This window comes from Arvicanthis niloticus, chromosome 24, assembly GCF_011762505.2.
Source record: "Arvicanthis niloticus isolate mArvNil1 chromosome 24, mArvNil1.pat.X, whole genome shotgun sequence".
Taxonomy (NCBI): Eukaryota; Metazoa; Chordata; class Mammalia; order Rodentia; family Muridae; genus Arvicanthis; species Arvicanthis niloticus.
The window spans coordinates 37,205,404-37,230,265 of NC_133432.1; the positions used below are offsets into that span (position 1 = coordinate 37,205,404).

The window sequence follows — 24,862 nt, forward strand, 5'->3', positions numbered from 1 at the left end:
TTACAGAAGAGACAAATGGTTGCTGACGTCTGAAGGCCACACTGTCTTACCTAAGGGGTTGCTAAGCAACTCATCCATCAGATTTATCAAGCTTTACTCCTGGGCCACCAAAAACTGAAGAAATTGCTTCTCTTGAGAAAGGCTCCTCTGGACACCTAGTTTCCTGACCTTCATATAGACCTCTGTGACCTAGGGGATGGGGGATGGGATCCCTTGGGTCAACAGCTCTTTCCTGGGTACCATTGCAACTTGCCCCAGGCCTGAGAGAAATCACTGTCTCAGGCCTTTTACATCTGCCTGAGGCAGTCTCAGGATCAGAGCCAGTGAACCAAATGCAAAGGTTCAGAGTCCTCTTTGTGTGGAACATGAGGATGTGAATCAACTGAGTAGATAAATTGGAAGCCCCCTATCAAAGATGACCTCATCACTGAGACCCAGTTTGGGCATACACAGACACTCAAAGTCAGGTTCTGCATAAGAAAGGACACCCAGCCTCCTAGGAGAAAGGACTTGGGACCTTGTTTTGAGGTCCCTTACTATCTGAGTATCCCCAGGGGGAACAATGCAACAACCTTGTCATTAAGTTCACAGCAGCTGGCAGGAAGACTGATTGGACTATTGGTAAGACATGGACTTTACATCTCTGGCTATGATCTGGGGACCATTTACTGTCCAGCTACTCCAGTGTAGCCTCCCAACACCCATGGTCCCCTCAGGCCCCAACAAGGGATTAGTAGAGCCAAACCAACCACCCCCACAACTTCTGCCTCTGCCCACCATTGATCCCTATCAGGACCCTCCACCTTCTTACGTCTGCAAAGTTTCATTTCATCAAACCAATTGCTTCCTAAAACAGTTCTATCTCCTGCATTACCCACTTCATCACCCATGTCAGGACCCCTGCAATTATTAGAAGCCACTTCCAAGGTTCTTAACTCCTCCTGTACAGACTTAACCGCCGTACAGGACTGTTGGTTATGCTTAAAAGCTCAGCCCCCCCCCCCACTATGAAGAAATAGCTATCTCTAAAGACTGCTCACAGATGGTACTCAATGAAGATGACAACAATCAGATAAAAGTAAGCTAACTCTACAATAAACAATGGGACAAGAGCTCTGCATTGAAAATATGGTAACTTCAGCCTATTTTCACCTCTGCAACTGCCCTGTTGCCCCTACCATTGCAGGATACATGCTGCTCCCAGAAAATGTTTGATGAGCTTGTGTCTTGGGGCTTACCCCTTGCATTTATAGCTTGGTTGTAAATATGACTGAGAGAGACCCCTACATGCTGGACTTCTGCAGAATAAAATGCTCTTTGCTTTTGCATACTTTTTGAGACTGGGGTATCATCCTTTGGCAAATCACAGACCCTCTCACACTGCCTTGCTACCTCTCTAGGCTGAGCAAGCCATAGGGAGCAAGGCAGTGATGAGCAGCACCCATCCATGGCCTCTGCATTAGCTCCTATCTACAGGTTCCAACCCTGTTTGAGTTCCTGTTCTGACTTCCTCCAATAATGGACTATGATCTGGAAGTATAAGCCAAATAAGCCCTTCCCTCTCTAGCTTGCTCTTTGGTCATGAAGTTTTTGTCACAGCAGTAGAAATCCTAACTAAGACCAACTAACCAATACACCCTTCCTCCCAAAATTGCTTCTGGCCATGGTGTTTATCATATTAATATAAGGCAAAATATGAGAGTAGCCCAGGCTGGCCTCATACTTGCTAGTAGCTAAAGATGACCTTGAACTTCTGATCTTCCTGCCTTCAACTTCCCAGAGATAGGTCTACACCATCATGACTGGTTTTATGAAGTGTTAGAGATGCAACACAGGGCTTTCTGCCTGATAGGCAACCCCTCTACTGCCAGAAGTCATCTAGGAGAGGCTAAAAACTAGTAGGTGATCTTCCTGAGATGGTTTCACTATGAACTGTATAATTGTGATAGATGAACCCTTCTAGGCAAGGCCAAAGGAATTACATTTTAGGAAGGATTCCTGCTATTAATATGTTTTTCCTGTTATTGATGTCTGTGTGTGTGTGTGTGTGTGTGTGTGTGTGTGTGTGTGTGTGTGTGTGTGTGTATAAATCACTATGTATTATCCCACCATATTGGGCAGATTTCTGCAGATCAACAATGCTGTATAGACAAATAAATGCTCTATAGACAAATAAATGATTTCTTAATTCTTAATGATCCTATAAGAATTCCTAAAATTATACGAGTAATTATTAAGCCCTTTATAATAGGATTGCTATTGTAAGCCCTCTCTGATATGAAAACTGCAATGAGAACTCTGCCAATCTTCAAGTGTCAGGAGTTAATTACTTCTGAGATAGAAAACAGATAGTATTTACAATTTAGAACACATTTCAAGAGATTGTAAAACAATTAACCAAAGGTCATAAAAGAGAACTAATGACTTGTTGTGGGTACAAGAACAGAAGATAAAATATTGGCTGGGTTTATCTATACAAAACTTTAATGTTAACTTAGTCACAAAATTGAGGGTTTTAACTTTCAATGAACCCGTGGAGCTAGTGACAGATAATGAATGGGAACATATGTAAACATCTCTGTTGTAAATTTCTTATTCAATTTATGATTTGAATTTATGTATAAACTCATGGTGAACTTTTTACCATATGATCATGTAATCTGAAAGATGTATAAGTGCTGAGGACAAAGAGAACAGAGAGAGAATTATTAGAGAATTTTGAAAGAGAAAATTTTTGGAACAGAAGAATTTAGAAATAAAGATTAAAATCACTTTTCAAAATGTCCCCTTTCCTTCCTTTCATTAGCAAATTAGGAGTTGTCAGGGGCAGCTTTGCTTATACCTGAAGGCCTAAAATCAGCCATAGGCCTAAGTCAGCCTGCTAACACAAAGTCTCGGGTCTCTGTGGAAAAACATTGAAACAGCTATTGTAAACAAGCAGCTTTGGTGGAAAATCGCCAGCCTAAATAGTCATAGACCTTGGGTAGCCTTGGTGGATAGTACCAACTTAGATTAGAACAAGTGAATCATTGGCGGAGTCATAGTGGCCTGTCCCCTGAACCTTCACCCAGCTGACACACTGTTCTGGAAGATATCTGTACTCCCCCTGAACACCTATGCTCCTGCGTCATCCCCTTCCTCACATCTTGCCTTTTTGTGTATATAACCCGTGTGTGAAAAAGTAAAAATTACTGTTTGATCTGCCTATAGACAAGCCGTGTTTCTTTGCATCTTTGCCTGTACCCCCACCCCTCTCTTTCAGGTGACCTCCCCAGACCCCTGTTTAATGTCCTGCTGGACAGGACAGGAGTTGTATAGACTCCCAGCCTGAACTGAGTTCCTGTGGAGATAAGAACAAAGGCCAGTTTACTTAATTCCCTGTTGTTTTATGATGAGGTGCTATAGGCCAGAGACTGCAGTTTCTGGCCTCAGAGGAACTGAGAGAGGTGAGCCAGCTACTGCTGTAAAGTAACTTAAAATCAAAATAGGTAATTATTATTATTATTATTATTATTATTATTATTATTATTATTATAAAAGCAACCCTAATAGAGAGAACAAGAACACTAGAGCTGGCCTCTGGCACTCTACCAATTGATCCCCAGTATCTGAACAAACTTTAGAATTTGTTTGAATCTACAACCTAGTAATACATGTTAATATTATAAACACATTACCCCTTACCTAGAAGTCTCTTAGAAATCTTTCCTTTAGCGGGGCGGTGGTGGCACATGCCTTTAAGCCTTTAATCCCAGCACTTGGGAGTCAGAGGCAGGCGGATTTCTGAGTTTGAGGCCAGCCTGGTCTACAGAGTGAGTTCCAGGACAGCCAGGACTACACAGAGAAACCCTGTCTCGAAAAACCAAAAAGAAAAAAAGAAAAGAAATTTTTCCTTTAGAAAAAGTTGCTATCAGGTCTGGTTCTGTAGGGATATAATCCCAGCTACCTGGGAAGACACACACACACACACACACACACACACAGAGCTGGTGAGATGGCAGTAGTTTGTTGCCGAACCTAGCAATTTGAGTTTGGTTCTCCAGGACCCACAAGACATAATGAGAGGACTGACTTCCAAAAACTGTCCTCAGACATCCACATGTACACTATGGCAAGAGTATACCACACACACCTAACACCACAACATACACAGAGAAACAGAAACAGAGACAGACAGACAGACAGACAGACAGACAGACCATAGATTGATAATAATGTGAAAAATAACATTCTGAAAATAAATAACAAAAAGAAAGCTAGAAATGGTGCCACATACCTGTCATGGAGCACTCAGGAATTGGCAGCAAGAGATTATTCTAGGCTATACAAGGGTAACTGCAGCTAGTGGAGACCTTTTCTTGGAAAAGAAAGAGCATCATTTTTTTCCCGTAAATACTAACTCCTAAGCTAGGTGTAAATGTTCTCACACCTTAAACCCAGGATTTGTGAGCTTGAGACAAAAGGGCTGCCAAGAGGTGGAGCCAGCCTGAGCTATAGAGTGGGACTCTCTCTTTGGTTTTGAGAATCTTAAAACCAAAACAAAAGAAAAACTTCTACAAAAATTTATATAATGTCTTTCTCTAAGTATTGATGTTAACAGAAAAAAGACATCTGGCCCATTTATGCAATCATGACCCTTTCTGCACATTTTTTTTTTTAATTTTAGATTTATTTTTAAAGATTTACAACCCCTACCCCCTGCAACCCTCAATGCCTGCAGCAGTCAGGAGTTCGACCTGAGATCATGAGAGCAAAACAGCCGGCCCCTTCCCTCACTGGCTACAGTAATTGGGAGAGCAGGTCCTGTACCTCCCCTGGGCAGCACATTAGAGCTGTGGGGGTGGGGGGCATAGGTGGCCCTGCTCCTCATCTACCATGGAGTGGCTTGGGCAAGGGAGAGATGGCCTCTACTGTCAACTTCTCACCAGCTTTGGCAGGCTGGTGAGCTGGCACAAAGGTCATAAGAGTGGTAGAGCTGACCCTCCCACCTCACTGAATGCAGAATTGGGTGATCTAAGCTGGGGCAGTGCTGGAGAGCTTGCCCTGACAATGCAGGTACAGGAGAGCTGCAATGCTGACCAACTCAGCTACCTCCCAGGCCCAGATCCAGGGCTTTAAGTTGGCCCACCCCAACATCTACCTTATCTATGATCTGCTGGAGCTCATGAAAGGTCCAGTCCTGCAGATCCTAAACTGTGGGGTCTCCATGACACAGGGCAACAACAGGATATTTGAGAGGAGTCACAGTAAGGGTATAATATAGATAGTGTAGCAGAAGCCAGAGGCCAGAAAACAGACCAATGACTCATTGCAACAAACATTTGCAAGTAAAGACGTGTAGACAAAAGGGTAGTCTGTGGGACATGGTGTGACATACTGCAGCTTTCACACAATTTTTTTTTCTATCTTATTTTATTTTCTTTTGCAGGGTGGAATTACAAGGGCAGAGGGAGGATATGAAAGGAAGAGGAGATGAATGGGATTGGGGCTCACTATGTGAAATTCACAAAGAATCGATAAAAAGGTTTTTTAAAGATGTATATCTTTACTTATTTTATGTAAATGAGAGCTTATCTGCATATAGAGCCTGCACACCACAAGAGGGCTTTGGATTCCGTTCAAGCTGATTGTGAGCCACCATGTGGTTGCTGGGAATTGAACTCACGACCTCTGGAAGAGCAGTCAGTGCTCTTAACAGTTGAGCCATCTCTCCATGCCCATTTTTAAAATAACTTTTCTTTTTGTTTGTTTGTATTTTTGAGACAGGGTTTCTCTGTGCTCCCCTTGCTGTCCTGGAACTCACTCTGTACACCAGACTGGCCTCAAACTCAGAGATCTGCCTGCATCTGCCTCCCAAGTGCTGCAAATAAAGGAATGCAACACCACAACCCCAGGAAAGGTTTACTGGTTTATTTTTGTGTATGTATACTTTGTCTGCATGTATATCTCTGTTCCATATGCATACTAGGTGCACAGAGACCAGAAGAAAGTGTTGGATTCTCTGAGATTGTAATTGCAGATGGTTTTTGAGCCACCATGCAATAGAAATCAAACCCAGGACCTTTGTTAAAGACAAAAAGGGTGCTTAACCACTGTGGGGTTTGAATATGCTTGGTCCATGGGAAATGGCACTATTAAGAAGTATAGCCTTATTAGAAGAGGTGGGTGAAGACTTATTAGATGAGGTGTATCACTATGTCGGCATGCTTTGAGGGCTCCTATGTGTTGCAACTGGCTCTGCTCTACCTGGCTTGAGACAAAAGACTTAACAATGCCTGAATAGTTACTATGTTGCAGCCTGCTCTGCTCTGCCTGGCTTGGCCTTACAAAGGCTGTGATTAAAGGCATAGCTACCACTGCTCGGCTCAAACTGCCGCTCTTGTCTTTGGGTCAGGGTCTAGAGAGAGAGAGAGAGAGTGGGGATAAGCGGAAGAGACACACAGAATGGAGACAAGACAGAGGTTCTGATCAAGTCTCTTTTATTGAAGGGAAATCTGGTATATTTATACACTTTTGCCACACCCCTTGTAGGCGCATGGATATGATATAAGCCTTGGAGGCGTGGCTAGCATGTGGATAGCTGCTTTCTAGCCACTTTCTGCTAAAAGTCGGCTCCCAAAATGTCCCCCTTTTTAATTATTTTTTCAAAAGGGAAGGCTGGGAAAACTTATAGAAACCGTGCCTGTCTTAGGTTGGAACAAAGGACCCCAGCCTCCCTTTCCCGTCCTTGGATACTCAACAGCCATTGGTTGAACTCCTGTCTTAGGATGGTGAGGCCTCCCTTCTTTTAGGGGCAAGGGTCTTGATATGTTCTCTTACCCGTCATTGACTATCCAGCTTAGCGCCTAAGTTAGGGGTTAATCCTCGTCAGTCTTGATGACAGAGGTTTCAGAGTCTCCTACTTCCAGCCTGTAATAATGGACCTGTATGGATTTCATTTGAATAGCATCTATCTGTTGCCATACAAAAGCCATCAGTCTGTTGAACAGCATAAACCCCAAAAAACAACTATAACAACTATGGTAGTGGGTTTAAACAATGTACCTCAATAAATCATAAGTCAGAGACTCAAGAGTCCAATAGAGCCACACTGGAGATTCAGGTGGTGATGTCTCCTTCATCACTGAGAACTTCCCAAGTCAGGTTTGCTCGTTGATCTGTTCCAGTTTGAAGGCAATTGTGAAGCATCTTCATGTTTCCTTCATATTTCCTGCAAAGAAAAAATATGCTTCTCAGGGGGTTTCTCCTCCCTGGATTTGTTATTATTGTCTATTTGTTTAATCAGTCTCTCTGGCAGCCAACATGCAGCATCTGTAGTTTGGGAATATATGCAAACAGAACCTCTTCCCCAAATAAGCACTGGATCCGGCCTATTCCAGGTTCCAGTTAATGGGTCTTTCCAGAGGATTGTTGCAAAATTCTTTTTGGTATCAGGATGCCAGAATCTATCTGCAGCAGATTTTCCTTCAGAATCCAAAGTTTAAAAATTTAAAATAAAGAGTGTGTGATGAAGAATATTTTGGGGGGATCCCTTGGTAGGGTACCATTCCCCTTTTTTAATTTTTTCAAAATGACATTTAATGGTTTGATGTGCCCTTTCTACCACACCTTGGCCCTGTGGATTATATGGAATACCCATTTTATGTAGTATTCCCAATTTTTCACAGAATTGGTGGAAACTGGAGCTTGTGTAACCTGGGCCATTGTCAGTTTTTATCTATTTAGGTACACCCAATACAGCGATTGCAGCAAGCATATGAGTGATCACATGCTTGCTTGCTTCTCCAGATTGTAATGTTGCATAAATGAAACCACTGTATGTATCTACACATACATGTATATATTTTTGATTGCCAAATTCATTATAATGAGTAACATCCATTTGCCAGATACTGTTTGGTATCAGTCCCTTTGGATTTACACCCAAATGAGGAACTGGTAAAAGTTTAACACATGATTGACGTTGTTTGACAATTTGTCTAGCTTGTTCTCTGGTAATTTTAAATATAACTTTTAAAGTTTTAGAATTAAGATGATGTAACTCATGGGCCTTTATGGCCTGATCCAAATTAGATGGCAGATCTGATAAAGTCACTGCAGCTAAACGAGTAGCTAGATCTGCCTTAGTGTTTCCTTCAGAGAGAGGACCTGGTAGCCCAGTGTGGGCTCTCAGGTGTCCTATAAAAAATTTACACTTTCTCCTCAAAATTAATTGTTGGCACTGTAAAAACAAATCAGCTGCTTCTGAGGAATGCTTTATTTGTGCAGCAGTTTCCTACAAAGGGATAGACTGAGCTATATATGAGCTATCTGTATAAATATTAATGGTTTGATTTGGAAATGCTTGAAACACAGCAATAACAGCATGTAATTCAACCAATTGAGCTGACACAGATGATGTTGCAAAGGAGATTACTTGATCTTTAAAGGCATAACTTGCTGATGAGGAACCATCAGTGAAAACTAGCAATGCTTCCTTGATAGGTGCATGTGCAGTACGAGTTGAAAAAAACAAATGCATGGCGATTACAAAACTGAACCAATTTATCTGGTGGATAATGATTATCTAGCTGACCACCAAATGAGGCACATGCAATAGGCCAGACTTCAGAATTCTGCATAAGCCAATCAACCTGATGCCTTATATAGGGTTGTACTATGATATCAGGATCTTTTCCAAAATATTTTTGACTGTTATCTCTGCCTAACATAATCATATCTGCTACAGCTGCATAGTATGGATTAAGAACCTTCTTGGGGGATGAGGGAAGATGAACCCATAATATGGGTGCAGTTTGCCAGAAAAACTGCAGTAGGAGTTAGTTTAGTGTTAAAAATAAGAAAATATAAAGGCTTAGAATAATTAATATGAGTTACAAATTGGGATGAAATAGCATTCTCTACCTTCTGTAAGGCTTTTCTACCCTCCTCTGTTAGAGCCCTGCCAGACTTAGGGTCAGGATCTCCCTTGAGAATATCAAACAGAGGCTTCAATTCTCCTGTTGTAAGTTTCAAATATGGTCATAGCCAATTAATGTCTCCCAGTAGTTTTTGAAAATCATTAAGTGTCTTAAGGGAATCAGTCCTCAGTGTGGCCTTACTATTAACAATACGGGGACCATTAATCTGAAATCCTAAATAAGAATATGGATTTTGTAATTGTACCTTTTCTGGTGCTATTTGTAACCCTGCAGTCTGTAAAGCTGTTCTAAGATCATCAAAGCACTGGAGTACCTGTTTTCCATCTTTTCCAGCTATTAAAATATTATCCATGAAATGAATCATGTAGATTTGCTTCCACATAGTTCTAACACCCTCTATGGCAGAAGCCACAAACTTTTGGCACAAGATAGGACTGTTAGCCATACCCTGAGGCAAGACCTTCCATTGATATCTTTTCATAGGTTCTCTAAAGTTTATAGAGGGAACACTGAAAGCAAAGAGCTTTCTATCATTAGGATGCAAGGGGATAGTAAAAAAAAAAAAAAAAAAAAAAAAAAAAAAAAAAAAAAAAAAAAAAAAAAAACCAGTCTTTTAAATCTAAAACTATTTTATAATAACCTAAAGGTATGGCCACCGGTGTGAGCAGCCCAGGTTGTAAGGCTCCCATCCTAATCATGGTCGCATTAACAGCCCTCAAGTATTGCAACAATCTCCACTTTCCTGACTTTTTCCTAATGACAAATATTGGGGTATTATCCCAGGGAGAGTTACTCTCTTCTAAATGTCCTGCCTGTAATTGCTCCTGCACTAGCAACTGGGCAGCTTGTAATTTTTCAGTGGTTAGGGACCACTGATCCACCCAGACGGGCGAGTCCCCCTCCCAGGTGATGGGATCCGCACAACGCCCTAGGGGTGCAGCTGAATCAGTAGCCCCCATCAAAAATATCCCAAGCCTCTTCTTCCAGTGTTACCATAAACCTCAATAGGATGAGTGATCCCATTTTCACTTTTTCCTAATCCTTTCCCTGGGGAAAATCCAGAGTTTATCATTTGAGCTGTAATCACTTCCTTAGGGCTGCACATAATCAATCCCAACTGGGATAATAGATCTCGGCTCCAGAGATTAATGGAAAGGCCTGAGATGACATAGGGTTGTATATTTCCTGCATTTCCTTCTTTATCTTTCCACGTCAGCACCTTAGAGCTTTGTTGTGAGTTTTGACTTTGGCCAATACTCCTTAAGTTGGTTAAGGTTGGGGTCAGAGGTCAGGTGGCAGGCCAATCACTTTGTTTTAGGATAGTCACATCAGCTCCTGTGTCAACCAAGCCTTGAAATGCCTTTACATCAAGCCAAATTGTCATCATAGGTTTTTGTTTAACTATAGGCTGTAGCCAGTATGCATCAGAGGAACCAAAGCCTTGATCCCCTCTTTTAGGATTCTTATATTTGTGATTAGTAGGGAACAATGGAAGTAACAATAGTTGAGCTATCCTCCTTCCTGTAGGAATAGTGACTATAAACTGAATTGCCTGGGCCATTACCTTAATCTCACCTTGATAATCATTGTCTATAACTCCAGGAAAAATTTGTAGTCCCTGCATAATAGCACTGCTTCTTCCTACTATCAGGCCAAACACATTTGGGTAAAGCGGTCCAAACACTCCAGTGGGTAAAGCCTGAGGTCCCATTTCTGGGGTTAATACTGTGTGGGTGGCATAACTGAGGTCCAGTCCTGAGCTTCCTGGTGTTGCTCAACTAAGTTCAGAAAGGGATTGGTGTTTGCTGGTAGGACACTGGCTGCTCCATAAGCCTGGTTTGGCTTGCATCAGTTCTGGGCCTGGAGCTGGCCCCTGTTCCTGTTTCCCTGATTATGGGAAAGGGTGTTACCTTGTGCATCTGTTTTGGACCTACATTCACTAGCCCAATGCCTTCCACATTTGCAACGTGGGCAGAGCCCAGGCTGTTTGCTGGGCTGTCTCTGGGTTAACTCATTTTCTGCCTTGCAATCTCTTGCAAAGTGTCTAGGCTTGCCACATTTAAAACATGCCTTTCTGTCTCTACTTGCCAAAAAATTTCTTACTGATTGTCTTTGCATAGCAGCCACCATAGCTAAGCCCTGTTGGTAAGAGGGACCTATGTCAGAACAGAGTCTGATATACCCTGTAAGATCTGTCTTTTTCCTGTAGGGTCTAATGGCCGCTTGGCAGGCAGAATTGGCATTTTCACATGCAAATTGATTCACATAATCTGCACCTGCCTCTGCATGACCAAAATTCCTCCCTGCTGTTGTTATTAATCGATGAACAAAGTCAGAAAATCGTTCATCAGGCTCTTGCCTGACTGTTGTTAAAGATGCACCAGGGTCTCCCTTTACCAGGAGTTTACGCCAAGCCTTCATGGCTGAATTTTGAATTTGAGCATATAAACCTGAATCATATTGCATCTGGTTATCACTAGAAGCAAATTGCCCTTCTCCTACTAAAGCATCAAAGGATCAACCATTGCCTGCCTGAACGTTTCTACTAGCTGTTTCTTTACAATTCTCATGATTTCCAAATAAGATAGTCTCCACCACTAAGAACTGCTCTCACTAACGTATTCCAATCACTAGGAGTCAGCCACTCCTCTGCCACAAACTCCAAAATTGCTAGAGTAAAGGGAGCGGTGGCACCGTATTGAGATACGGCATTTTTTAATTCTTTAATAATTTGAAAATTAAACCCTGTGTGATGTCTCCAAGCAACCCCTTGAGCGTCTCTGGTCTCTGATACAGGGAAAGCCTCAGCGTCTCCCTCCTCTGGCTAATCTGTAGCTGAACTAAAGCTAGAGGACAGGGGCTGCCTTTGGACTCCGGGTTGAGGAATGTGAAAATTCGGGGGATTTCTGCAGTTGGCCTCTTGAGACCTCTTCCCTGTCCTTAATTTTTGTAAGTGATTACTTAAGTCCTGACACTCTTTTTCCAACTCCATTAGTTGTTTAAGAATAGAAATTTTATCTTGTAACTCCTTTCTAGGATCTACAACCACTGTCTCCACAATAGGAGCCTCTAGAAGTGGAGTGCACTGGGAGAGGGCCTTTCATGGTCATAATATTTAACTGTCTCTTCCTCTAGGTCGGCACAATCTGGCTCTGACAAATTTTCATCAACCTTTGGTTGTTCTTTGGATTCTAATTTCGGATATATACATTTCTTTTTATTTTGAACCTGAAAGACAGACAGCATTTAAACAATGAAACAAAAGCAGGCAATTAACACACGTGAGCAGCAAACAACAAAACAAAAACAGAGAGCTAAGTTCAGGCTGACTTATTTTTTGCCCCATTTTCATTATACCTTTCTCGATGCAGCAGATTCCTGCGGCAATCAGCAGATCCTTCTAACATCCTAACTGGGTCTCTCGTTTCTAACTCTCCTAATGTCCCTCACTGGGTCTCTCGTTCCCTCTGCCTCTCGTTGAGCGCCAAAAATGTTGCAACCAGCTCCGCTCTACCTGGCTTGAGACAAAAGACTTATGCCTGAAAGAAGGAAGGAGAGAGGGAGAGATTGTGAAGAAGGGGCATGTTGGAGTTGTCTGAGGACTTTAGACAGATGCATTATATGTGTGTGTGAAATTGCCAAAGAATAAATAAAAGATTCTTTAAAGGGAGTGGGAGGAGAACGAGAGGGGGGCGAGGGAGGGAGGCACGAGCCAGTGAGATTGCTTAGCAGGTAAAGGCACCAGCTGCCAAAGCTGAGAACCTCTGTTCAATCACCAAGAACAAACAACAAACATGGTAAGCAACAGAACCAATCCCTAAAAGTTGTCCTCGGGCCTCCGGATGAGTACATAGTGATATGTGGGTGCACACACATGAACACGAACACACACACACACACACACACACACACACACACACACACACACACACACACACGCATCTCACGCGTGCGAATAAATACCTGTAAATTTAAGTTGGGACATAATCTAGGCCAAGACTTGGAGTGCCCTCTAGTGACAGACCTTCTGAATTGCAGTTCCCGGCATCTGTGTCTTCCAACTTTGATCTGATCCTCCTGACTCCAGGATATACCCACACTCCCAGCTTTCTTGGCCCATCTCCGTCTGACCCATTCGGTTCTCCTCCACCCACTACCACTCATTTCTCCCATCCATCAGACTTGCTCAGATTCATTCGTTCACTCAGTCTGACTCAATGAGTGCTACTGAGTACTGAGGATGTCTGAGAGTCATTTTGTCATGCTTGGGCTTCTGAGTTTTGCAGTTTTTTCCAACTGATCTTGAGCTGTATACTTGGCATATAGGGACTTGCAACAATGAATGTAAAGCACTCGGCATACATGGTATATGTTGAATAAATGTTTACCTAACTAATGCACTCCAGATTTGGGGCAGAGTAGGATGCTGCCAAGGAGTCTCAACCAGCAAGGATGACCACAAGAAGAGAGGCTGAATGGGTACAGATGGCAGGACTGTGCATAGGTGCAAAATCTTCTGTCTGTCCAGCAAGGCTAATTTACACCCAGCCTATTGTTCCTTCCTAGTCTGCAGAAAACAACCTTGTGGTCACACCCAACATAATGTCCTCAGTGCTTTAACACAGCATAGGAAATATACACTCAAGAGCCCTTCACGCTCTCACAGAGGGCTCAGAATGTGTAAAACCCAATAGAAGAGGCAGAATGTTGAGGAGTCCTTGCTTGTCATTGGGTGGGACATATCTATTGTGTTCCTTTTAAAATCGTTTTGTTTTGTTTTGTTTTGTTTTGTTTTGTTTTGTTTTGTTTTGTTTTATGAGACAGGTTTTCTCTATTTATCCCTAGCTGTCCTGAACTCACTCTGTAGACCAGGCTAGCCTCAAAGTTAGAGATCTGCCTGCCTCTGCCTCCTGAGTACATGGATTAAAGGTGTGTGCTATCACCTCCTGTTTGGTTGCACCCTTAAACCCTAAGCGTCTATGACTAGCTACACAAGATTGGGCCCATCAACCTCCTACCATGTAAATCAGGAAGTGTTCATAAGACTCTGCCCCTCCCTAAGGATCTATAGACAGTTCATGGTTGCTAGGAAAGTGGAGATATTTTCTTCAGTACGCTAGCCACTGATAAAGAAGATTTTGCTGTCCATTTCCCCTGACTTCCCCATGACAATGGGGAACAGTAACCCAAAACAAATCCTTTCTTACTGAATCTGTTCCTTCAGGGTGTTTGTATGTCTGCAACAAGAAAGTAACGTGGTTTTGGCATGAGAAGTGCCCCATAGGCTCTTGTATTTGAACACTTGGTTCCCCACTTGGCCGTGTTTAGGAGTTTATGCAACCTCTAGGACATGGAGCCTCACTGAGCGATTAAGCTTATGAAGGTATTGAGTCACTAAAATCAGGCTTTGGGACTTAGCCTTGTCCCACTTCAAGGTCTTGTTTCCTGTTTCCTGTGTGCTGTGGAGATGTGATATTTCAACTTTCTGCTGCCATCCCCACTTTTGTGGCCTGCTGGAATGTTGCTTTGGTCATGGTATTTTTTACCACAGACACACACATACAAAAGAAACTGAAACGATAATGATGACACAGACTGAGCCATTTGCCCAAGCTCCTGGTACTGGAATATCAGGAGGACATGTCTAAGTCCATAAGAAGAAAGAGTTATGGTGTGTGTCCTTACTTCCAATCTTCAGTCCTCTCCTGGTTTGTGAATTATGGGTGATTTCGGGGATATCTTAGACCTCAGTTTCAGCATCTGGGTAATAGATGACAGCAAAGGCTTGGGAACCTATTGTGAGAGTTAAAATGTACACACAAATGGGAGGTGGGTTGTATTTCCACAAACGGGATTCCCTGGGAGGCCAGCTGCATTCCCTGCCTTATATCCTTCTCCTAGCCTTTCCCAGGTTCTCCCTCATACTCATTCCCAGGCATCCAGCCAAACTTATCCAGCCATGTGCTCCAGCTTCCCTTCCACCAGCTGCTCCCTGAGTGCAGACAAAGAAGTCTCTGTCCCTAGCCACCCACCCTAGCAGGCCCAGCACACTCTATAAACTCAACAGTAAGTATCCACCCCTCCCCCACCAGCCATGTCACTATTATTGGCCAAGTCACAGCTTGGGCCCTAAGATAGTCAGTTCCTAGATAAGTCGATTAAAATGGCCAAATTCAAAGGAAAGGGGGGAAAATTTATTCAATGTTGACCACATTAGGATGACAGACGAAGAGATACAATGACCTCCTCATTCCCAAAGGCCATCTCTGGGATTCTCAAGAGGTTAAGGTTTAAGTAGAGGCCACAGCTATTCATGCCTAAGCAGTCTCCCATCAAGATGTGGTCCTGTCTACCATTGACCAGTGTCTCTTCTGTAAGTAGGTTTGGAAACTAAATGTCTTTACAGTAAAAAGTCTCTCCTCGGGCCCTGGCTTTAGGCTTTTCTCTTCTCCAAGCATGAGATTCCCAGGGGAATTCTAGTTTTGTGGAATCCCAAAATTCCAGTCTGTTATTGGCACAGTCTAGCGGTCTTAGCCAAGGACACAAGTGTCTCTGCAAACTGTCTCCAGTTCAGCTTAAACAGTCAGTCAGACCACCCTGTCCCCAGTCTTGGGTTTTTTAGCACATTCTACCTACTCTCTCCATATCCTCAGCTCAAGCTCTGTGTGTGTGTGTGTGTGTGTGTGTGTGTGTATGTCTGTATGTACTGGGGATGAAACCCAGATAATGTTAGCCACACTCTACCATTGTGCTGTGTGTCTGTCCGACTTCATTACTTCTTTGAAGTTATTAGTGTTAGTATGAGATTGTCTTTTAAAATAAATCAAGCATAGTGACTCACATCTGTCACCCCAGGACTTGGGAGGTTGAGGTAGAAGGATCTCAAGATTCAGGCCAGCCTGTTCTACATAGTAAGAGTATGTCTCAAAACAACAAAATAAAGGGGTTGGGTGTGGCTCAATAGCAGAGAACCCACCTAAGGTGTGCTTTCCAGTTCTTTCTGTACTAGTTTTCCCTTACAGTCTACACCACCTAATCCCTTCTTATTCCTTTTGTGGTGAATAACCAAGTCCCCTCTGTGTGCGTCTAACTGGAGTTCACACATCAATGACCACCTTCCCACTCCTAATCTTCCACCAGGATTATTTGCCTATTCAGAGTTAACATCTGAGTTCCTAGAGCTCTCATCAGGGATTTTGGATGAGAATAGAGTTAAACTCCTGCTGGAGAGATGGCTCAGCAGTTAAGAGCACCAGCTGATCTTCCAGAGGTCATGACTTCAATTGCCAGCAACCACATGGTGGCTCACAACCATCTGTAATAGGATCCAATGCCCTCTTCTGGTGTGTTTGAAGACAGCTACAATGTACTCATATACATAAAATGAATAGATAATTATTTAAAAAAAAAAAAAGAGTTAAACCCTGGGACCTCCTGCCACCTGGTGTGGGTCCTAACCCAGCTGGCTCCCAGACAAGGACGAGTGCATAGACAACTGGGTCTCTGTGAAAATGGACGGGGCTGCAAATATACCTGTTGGGTACCACTGTGAATGTGACATGGACTTCAACCCCACCAAGAACCAGCTGGCCCGCTGGAGTAAGTTTAACCTAGCCCTGTCTAGCCCATCAGGTGAATGGAGTAGGCAAGTTCCCAGAGCATACTATCAGGCATGGTAGGATGATATGGGGTTCTTGCAGATGTGGATGAGTATGCTCTTGGGAACACGTTTGGGAAGTGTGAAAACCTGCCTGGAATGCTCCGCTGTGTCTGCCTATAAGCTGGAATGAAGGGAGGTACGGAAACAGCCTGGCTGTGGGATGTAAAGCACATGGCTGAGAGTGAGGGGCACACAGCTTGCTCCCACACTACACTTATTTTGATTTCTTTCCTGGAATACTCCCCATCGCTCCCTTTTGTTTGCATGTATGTATTTGGGAGTATTGTGCATGTATATGCATCTGGTATCTATTTGTGGTAAATAGGGATGTGAGGCTGGAGAAGGATGCCGGTGTCCTCCTCTGTCACTCTTCACCTTATCCCCTTGAGACAGGGTCTGTAGCTGAACCTGGAGCCATTTCTGGCAGCCAGAAATCTGGAGCAACCCTCCTGTCTCCAACACTAACCCTAGTGTTACAGGAGAACACTCCAGCTTTTGACAGTGGTGCTGAGAATTTTGAACCCAGGTCCTTGTGCTTGCAGAGCGAGCACAAGTTGGTAAGAACCAACTTAGGCTATTTCTTCCGCCTTCATCACTCTTTTATTTTAAATTTTATCTTTAGATTTATTTATTTATTTAAGTGTATAAGAGTTTTGTCTATAAGTGCACCACATGCATGCCTGGTGCCCATAGAGGACAGAAGAGGGTATTAGGTCCTCGAGAACTGAAGTTACAGATGATATCCTGACAACAAGCATCTTAGGGGAGAAAGAAGTCCATTTTCACTCACAATTCTTTAATGCTGTGGGCAAGCCACAGCAGCAGGAGCTTGAGACAACTAATCATATCACAACCACTTCATAGAGCAGAGAGAACAAATGTATGTACACCTGCTTCCTTGCTTGTGCTTAGCTTCATTTCTCCACTCTGGTAGTATAAGAGTGCTTAGGGAATGGTACAGCTTGGTCTTCTTAAATCAATTAATTTAACTAATACAATCACCACAGACACACCCACAGCCCAATCCAATGTAAATGGTCCCTCACTGAAACGCTCTTCCCAGGTGACTCTAGATTGCTTCAATTTGATAATTAAAACTAACCATCACAGTTGCCCTCCCACCATCCCCTGAGCAAATGCAGTGAATAAATAAAGTACCCTTTCCACACATCTGTTAAAATGGTCCCCTACTTCCGTGTCTTTAATAACTAACAGATGGAAATTGTTTTTCAACATTTTATATGGGTGTCTTTTGCCACCACTCAGCTTTCCCACAGATAATATGTAAATAGATGAGTTCAGTCATGTGTAAATAAAACTTTATTGATACAATCAAGCAGTAGACCACATTTAATCCTAAGGGTAGTTTTTCCAACCACTAACCCAAAGGTGTTTTCTAAATCTTAGTTCTATATGTTGGGTGTGGTAAACCCAGGATGGGAAAGTGTGGAAGAGGATAAACCTAGACCAAATGGAACAGAGCAGAGGAAGGGAGAGGGCTGAATGGCCAAGAAAGACTCCTGAGGCCATGTCCTCTTTGCCTTCCTCCTAGGAAAGAACAAAGATTCATACTCCAGTATCTGAATGAACCTATTGAGAGCTGTGGCCACTCAGAAGAAGTGGGGGATGGGGTACAGTGAGGGCTTCTAGCCGTCAATGGTGCATGTCCCTCACAGATGTCGACAAATGTGAAAATCCTGTAAACTGTATCAATGTCCTGTGTGTAAACACCACTGGAAGCTATCTCTGCAACTGCCCCCCAGGACTTTCAATTTGGCCCCAATGGGGTGGGCTGTGTTGGTAAGTACACACCTGGTAGCAGCTAGGGAACTTGGGAGTCAGTATAGCTGACAGGACTATGACCTGGGTCACCCTGGGTCATAGACACACAGAGACTATTGTAACATAATAATACATAGACACATAGTCATATACAGAAATGTAATTAATTACACATGCAGTTACAGAGAAATGTGTAGTAAGAAACAAGTTACACACATATATAGACACAGAGAAACACTTATGCACACATTTGTAACATAGAGAGATACATAGGTAAACAGAAATACACAGTAACAGCCAGCAACTAGCTACACAAAGAGAAATACACTTCAATACAAATAGGCAACCAGTGGTACACATAGAAATCTAGTAACATGTAGATGCACAAATATATATATATATATATATATATATATATATATATATATCAAAATGTAGCTGTGCATACATACAATTATACACAGATGAGTTACATGCAGAGAAACACATTGGTACAATACAAAGTTACACACAAAGAGACACAGTTACTCATGGCACAGGGTACACACAAATTCACATTTACAGACACAGCTAAACACATAGGTACAGTTACACAAAGATACACAGTCAGAGATGATAATTACATACATGTACACAACACATGGCACATACACACAGTTAAACACAAACAGACACACAGAACAGAGACTGGCCATAGTTATACATTCAGAAGCATACACACACATGCAACCAGAACCCATGAAGGTCATGGTAACACACACAGAGACACACAGTTTCTCTATGTGGCTAACCACTATTTTTGCCTATACAGACTCAGGCCAGGATCTGTTTCCTGGATCTGCATGACCAATGTGACATGCAGTGGCATTTCATGTAGTGTGGAAGTTGGAGCTGATGTCAGCAGAGAATGCTTGTTGTTGTTTCCTGGGCCAGGCCTGGGCAAACCCTGCAAGCTGTGCACAATAGGCAACAACAGTGAGTCCCCAGGAAGCTTGGAGGTCATCTCTGCCTGCAGAAGACTTTGGGGGACAAGGAAGTACAACCAAGAAAGAGAAAGATCTTTGGTTACAAAGCATATCTTTGCCAGTTCAAAGGCCAGACCTCTCTTTAAAGTTGTTTTCTGTAAATTCTTCTCGCTGTCTTTGTTTTCAGTCCATCACCCAGTCAATCAGCAAACATTGAGAGCTCCTCTATGCCTTGTACTAGAAGCTGGGATTCAGAGAACTGCATGCCACAAGTACAGTACACTATTCTACACTTATGGATCTACTGTCCTAGAATGCAAGAATATATTTGAAGCTTAGCATTGGTTCAGGAGAAAGCCAGGAAGACGAAAAGCATAAAGGAAGGTTTCCCACAGCAGGAGGCTTAAAGGACATTTGGAAGGATGAGTTAAGTGGTTCTGGAAGGTGAGTTCCTGATAGGCTGTTGATCCATCTACACACTGATGGGTCTTTCTCTCATCCCAGTCTTGCCAAGTACCGAGGTGGGCAGCCTGGGATGGATGGGTGGGTAAATAGATGGATAACTGAGGGCAACTGCATGAGTACATGGTGTGGTGATTTGAATGAGAATGGATCCTAAAAGCTCATACACTTGAATATTTGGTTCCCTGTTAGGAGCCATGTCTCGTTTGCTGAAGTAGCTATATGCTCGCCATTACAAGATGGCGCTGGCTTCCTGTTCCTGCTTCTTCTTGGCCTTGGTGTCTACAGCTGTGCGCATGCGCAAGGCGCAAAATCTCCCGCTGAAAGTACTATCAGTGGATATGTAAATGAGACCTTAGTCTGTAACCAATGAGGACAGATCATGTCTCTTTGAAAGTATATAGTCAGAACATTCTGGGTTTTGGGGTCCTTTGTTCTCCATCTTTCATCCTGATAACTAAAAGAGCTATAACAATAAAAGACGCTGTCAGAAGAATCTTGAGTGTGACGTGCTCCTTTTCGGCGAGGTAGTGTGTCACAGTTCCCACTTTGTAGAATTGTTTGGGAAGGATTGGGAGATGTGTCCTTGTTAGAGGAGGTTATGTCTGCCATGCTCCCTGCCGTGATAGTCATGGGCTCTTGGGTTCTGAATTGTAAGCTCTTAATAATCTCATTCTTCTCTAAATTGCCTTGGTCATGGAATCTTTTCACAGAATCAGGAAAGTAACAAAGACAGATGAGTGATAGATAGAGGGTGGGTGGATGATATGTATGGTTAAGTGGATAGGTGAATAGATGGATAGGTTGGAGATGGATGGATTATATGGGTGGGTGAGAGATGCAATGGATTGATGGATGATGACTGGATGGATGAATGGGTATAGATGAATGAGAGATAAATGGATAGATGAATAGATAGATGTGTGGGTAGGTATCCATGGGTGAATAGGTGAATGGAGGCTGGCTGGCTAGCAGACAGACTGGTTGTCTGAAAGGACTGGTGGATGGGTGGATGGATGGATGGATGGATGAATGGAAGAGTGGATAGATGGAAATCTCAACTAGTAAATCAACAACTGTCAAAAATAACGGAACAAACTAAAATTTTCATGCATAATTTGGATCTGTAACAAGACACCAAGTGGGAGGATATTACCCCATTTTACATTCAAGCTTGTGTTTGCCCACATCCTAGAAATATTCATGAGTCATTTATGATCAAAATTAGCACTCATGAACCCTCATATACAAGAATAAAGTCCTCCCCCTCCATATCCATGGAAGATTGTTTCCTGGACTCCTCTTATTTGACAGTATTATTACGAGATATGAGCAAACATCTACTCACCCCAAAATGGAACACACAACAGATCAAAGTAATAATACCGTTAAATTCTAACTTGGTAAACCAACAAGTTTACTAGGGCTATTTGTAATAATATGGGTGAGAGGTTATTTACAGAAATATAGATGACCCAAAGGCAGCTACATTAATGAAATCACATGGGCTAGAGGGATGAATATCAATTAAGAGTACTGGCTGATCTTCCAGAGGCAACAAAAATGTATAACTGTAGTCCATGGGATCTAATTCCCTCTTCTGGTATGCAGGCATACATGTAGACAAAAAAAAACACCCATGCGCATAAAATTCATAAATAAATAAATCTTGAAGGAAGGAAGGAAGGAAAGAAAGAAAAAAAGAAAGAGAGAGAGGGAGAAAGAAAGAAAGAAAGAAAGAAAGAAAGAAAGAAAGAAAGAAAGAAAGAAAGAAAGAAAGAACCCACCTAGCATAAGTAACGACTCTAGAAACCTGGAATCCTGGTGCTCACTGCAAGGTTTGCAGGCAACTTGACAGGATGGAAAGTCTCCTCAGCATTCCTTACTGCTTATGTAACCAGGGGCTGGAGGACTCTTGTGCAAAAAGAAGGGTTTGACCCTACTCAGTTTCGAGAGTGCATTATTCAGGGTTTAACTGAAGCTGGTACTGATTTGGAAGCAGTAGCTAAGTTTCTTGATGCTTCTGGAGCAAAACTTGGCTGCTACGCAGAAACACTCTTTGACATTCTGGTGGCTGGCAGAATGCTGGCCCCAGGTGGTACACTGGCAAATGCATGGTGCGCACAGATGTCTGTGTGTTTGCAGCACAAGAAGACCTAGAGAACATGCAAGCATTCATTCAGGTTTTTAACAAGTTAATCAGGCGTTACAAATACCTGGAGAACAGTTTTGAAGATCAAGTTAAAAAGTTATTGCTCTTCCTAAAAGGATTTTCAGAGTCGGAGAGGAACAAGCTCACCATGTTGACTGGGGTCCTTCTGGCTAATGGAACCCTTAATGCATCCATTCTTAACAGCCTTTATGATGAGAATTTGGTGGGGGGAAAAAGGGGGTTTCAGCAGCTTTTGCTGTAAAGCTCTATAAATCATGGATAAATGAAAAAGACATCAATGCAGTTGCTGCAAGTCTTCAGAGAGTCAGCATGGACAAGAGACGGACGGAGCTGCTCCCAGCCAATAAACAAAGCGTTGAGCACTTCACTAAGTATTTCACTGAGGCGGGCTTGAAAGAGCTCTCAGAGTATGTCTGCAACCAGCAGACCATTGGGACTCAGAAGGAGCTCCAGAAAGAGCTTCGTGAGCAGATGTCCCACGGTGACCCATTCAAGGACATAATTTTATATGTCAAGGAGGAGATGGAAAAAAATAACATTCCAGAACCAGTGATCATTGGGATAGTCTGGTCAAGAGTGATGAGTACTGTGGAGTGGGACGAAACAGAGGAGCTCGTGGCAGAACAAGCCAGCAAGCACTTGAGGCAATACAGCCTTCTACTTGCTGCCTTCACTACTCAAGGTCAGTCTGAGCTGACTCTGCTACTGAAGACTCAGGAGTATTGCTATGACAACGTTCACTTCATGAAAGTCTTCCAGAAAATAGTGGTGCTTTTTGATAGAGCTGAGGTCCTGAGTGAAGAGCTCACTCTGAAGTGGTATAAAAACACGCACATGTTGCAAAGGGAAAAAGTGTCTTCCTCGAGCAAATGAAGACGTTTGTAGAATGACTCAAAAAACGCTAAGAAGGAATCTGAGTCTGAAGCTGAAGAACGTGACTGAATTTTGAAACAACATCCTCAGTAAAGCAAACAGGAGTTGTAGATAAAATGTCATGTCTCATGTGTCCCGGTTCTTACATCTTCCTCTATCAAGCATGATATAAGTAGGGGCTTTCATGGCAATTTTTTTTTTTGGGGGGGGGGGGTTCGAGACAGGGTTTCTCTGTGTAGCTCTGGCTGTCCTGGAACTCACTCTGTAGACCAGGCTGGCCTCGAACTCAGAAATCTGCCTGCCTCTGCCTCCCAAGTGCTGGAATTAAAGGCATGTGCCACCACTGCCCGGCTTCATGGCAATTTTTATTTTAACTGTTTTTATGGCTACTGGAAATGTTGGGTTTGGGTTCTGAAACCACGTGTAAGGAGCTGCAGGAGCTGTAGAATTGAATCTGATGTTGCATTGGTTTTCAGTTACCTTCTACCTCTTGTATTTTCTACTGAAATAATATGATGTAAGGCCTTCCTCAATAATCAGTTCACTTTATTCTCTGGGTTTTCTATATAAACAGTTTTCAAAATATGATTTGGTTAAAAATAATTTGTTACAAAAAGATTCTGTTTGCAAATTAAACTCTAAAATTATTCCAAGTCTCAAAAGGCAATGATTTGTGTGATAACTTAGTGTGTCCAGAGCCCTGTTCATCAGTGAAAATCCTGTAGATGATTGAATCCATAACATGAATCCTGATGTTGGTTATATGTGAGTATTCTCTTGTATTTTTAACCCCAGATGTTGTTTGATTTCTGGGTTTCATCCTGAGTAAAGCCACGGAGAGCAAACTTGAGTTTGAAAACTACACGTGGCAGAGGTAGGAAGAAGGAAGCTGAGCCTCCCCCAGAAACTTCTAGGTTCGTTTGCATCTTTCCAGGTAGAACAAGTAGCTACTCCTCATACAAACGTTCTTCCCCAGGACACAGCTAGACTGTTAGGAAAGAGTTACCACAGGAGTGAGTCAAGGAGATGTCACTAAACCATAAGACCGTTGGGAGTGTTTGGGTGAGCGTGTTCTAACAGGATCTCTAATGACTCCGTTTCCTTTTGTGAAGGTGAAGGATAGTCATTAGTGGTCACCAGTCAGTTGTTTGGGCCTGGCCTCATTCTACTATATTCCAGCACCTAGTAACTCTCCCTAGTTGCCATTTTTTTAATTGCCATGAGCCAAATACTTCAGTTTATTAATCCATTTATTTTAATGGCTGCCTTCATTGCTTCTCTTTTTGCTATCCATTTATAGTTAGTTAATAGGGGGAAATATAGCCACATTTTTGGGAAAGGCTAAAAGCAAACATTTTGAAAGTTTTTTTTTTTAATTGGTAAAAGAAAACAGTAAGAATAATGCCACCAGAGTCTTGAGTGGAAATTGCCCATTTTGAAGGGGCCATTCTTAGAAGCCAAGAATTTGGTATTTAAAGTTTATCTTGAGAGAATAACATGTAATAAAATTTAAAATAAAGGTATAGTAACCTTAACAGCATTATAGCGAAAACACTGGGGGGCGTGAATCTGTAAAATAAATGACTTTGATAAAGTTTTATGCACAGGCAAAATGTATTGATTAGATTCTGTGTAGTGATCTGCTTTCCCTTTGTAATTTCTAGTCCTAAAAAGATTTTCTTTAAATAAAGTCCATCCTTACATTTAAGTTTTATAGATCAGTCTTTTTATTCCCCCATAAGTCCCATTGATTCCCAATAGTGTGCTGTATGCTGTGCTTTCAGATGTCGACTGTATAAGCATTAGTGACAATTTGTCCTTAGAACTCGCAGACTAAACACCTCACAGATTCCAATGTAGCCAAAACTACATTGCCATTTCTACAACCTGATCCTTGCATGTTACAACCGTTCGAAACGCACCCTGTTTATATACTGTGTATAGTGAGAGTGTGGAGTCTTCCAGAACTACATTATGATCTTTGACCATTGGTCTTTGCCCCCTTTATACACAGTAGCATTTACTT

At 42.5% G+C, this 24,862-nt stretch overlaps 1 pseudogene; it reads left to right on the plus strand.

The window, feature by feature from the left end:
* The first annotated feature begins 18,880 nt into the window (after nt 1–18,880).
* LOC143438136 (eIF5-mimic protein 2-like) lies at nt 18,881–23,724 on the plus strand (annotated as a pseudogene).
* The last annotated feature ends 1,138 nt before the right edge of the window (nt 23,725–24,862 follow it).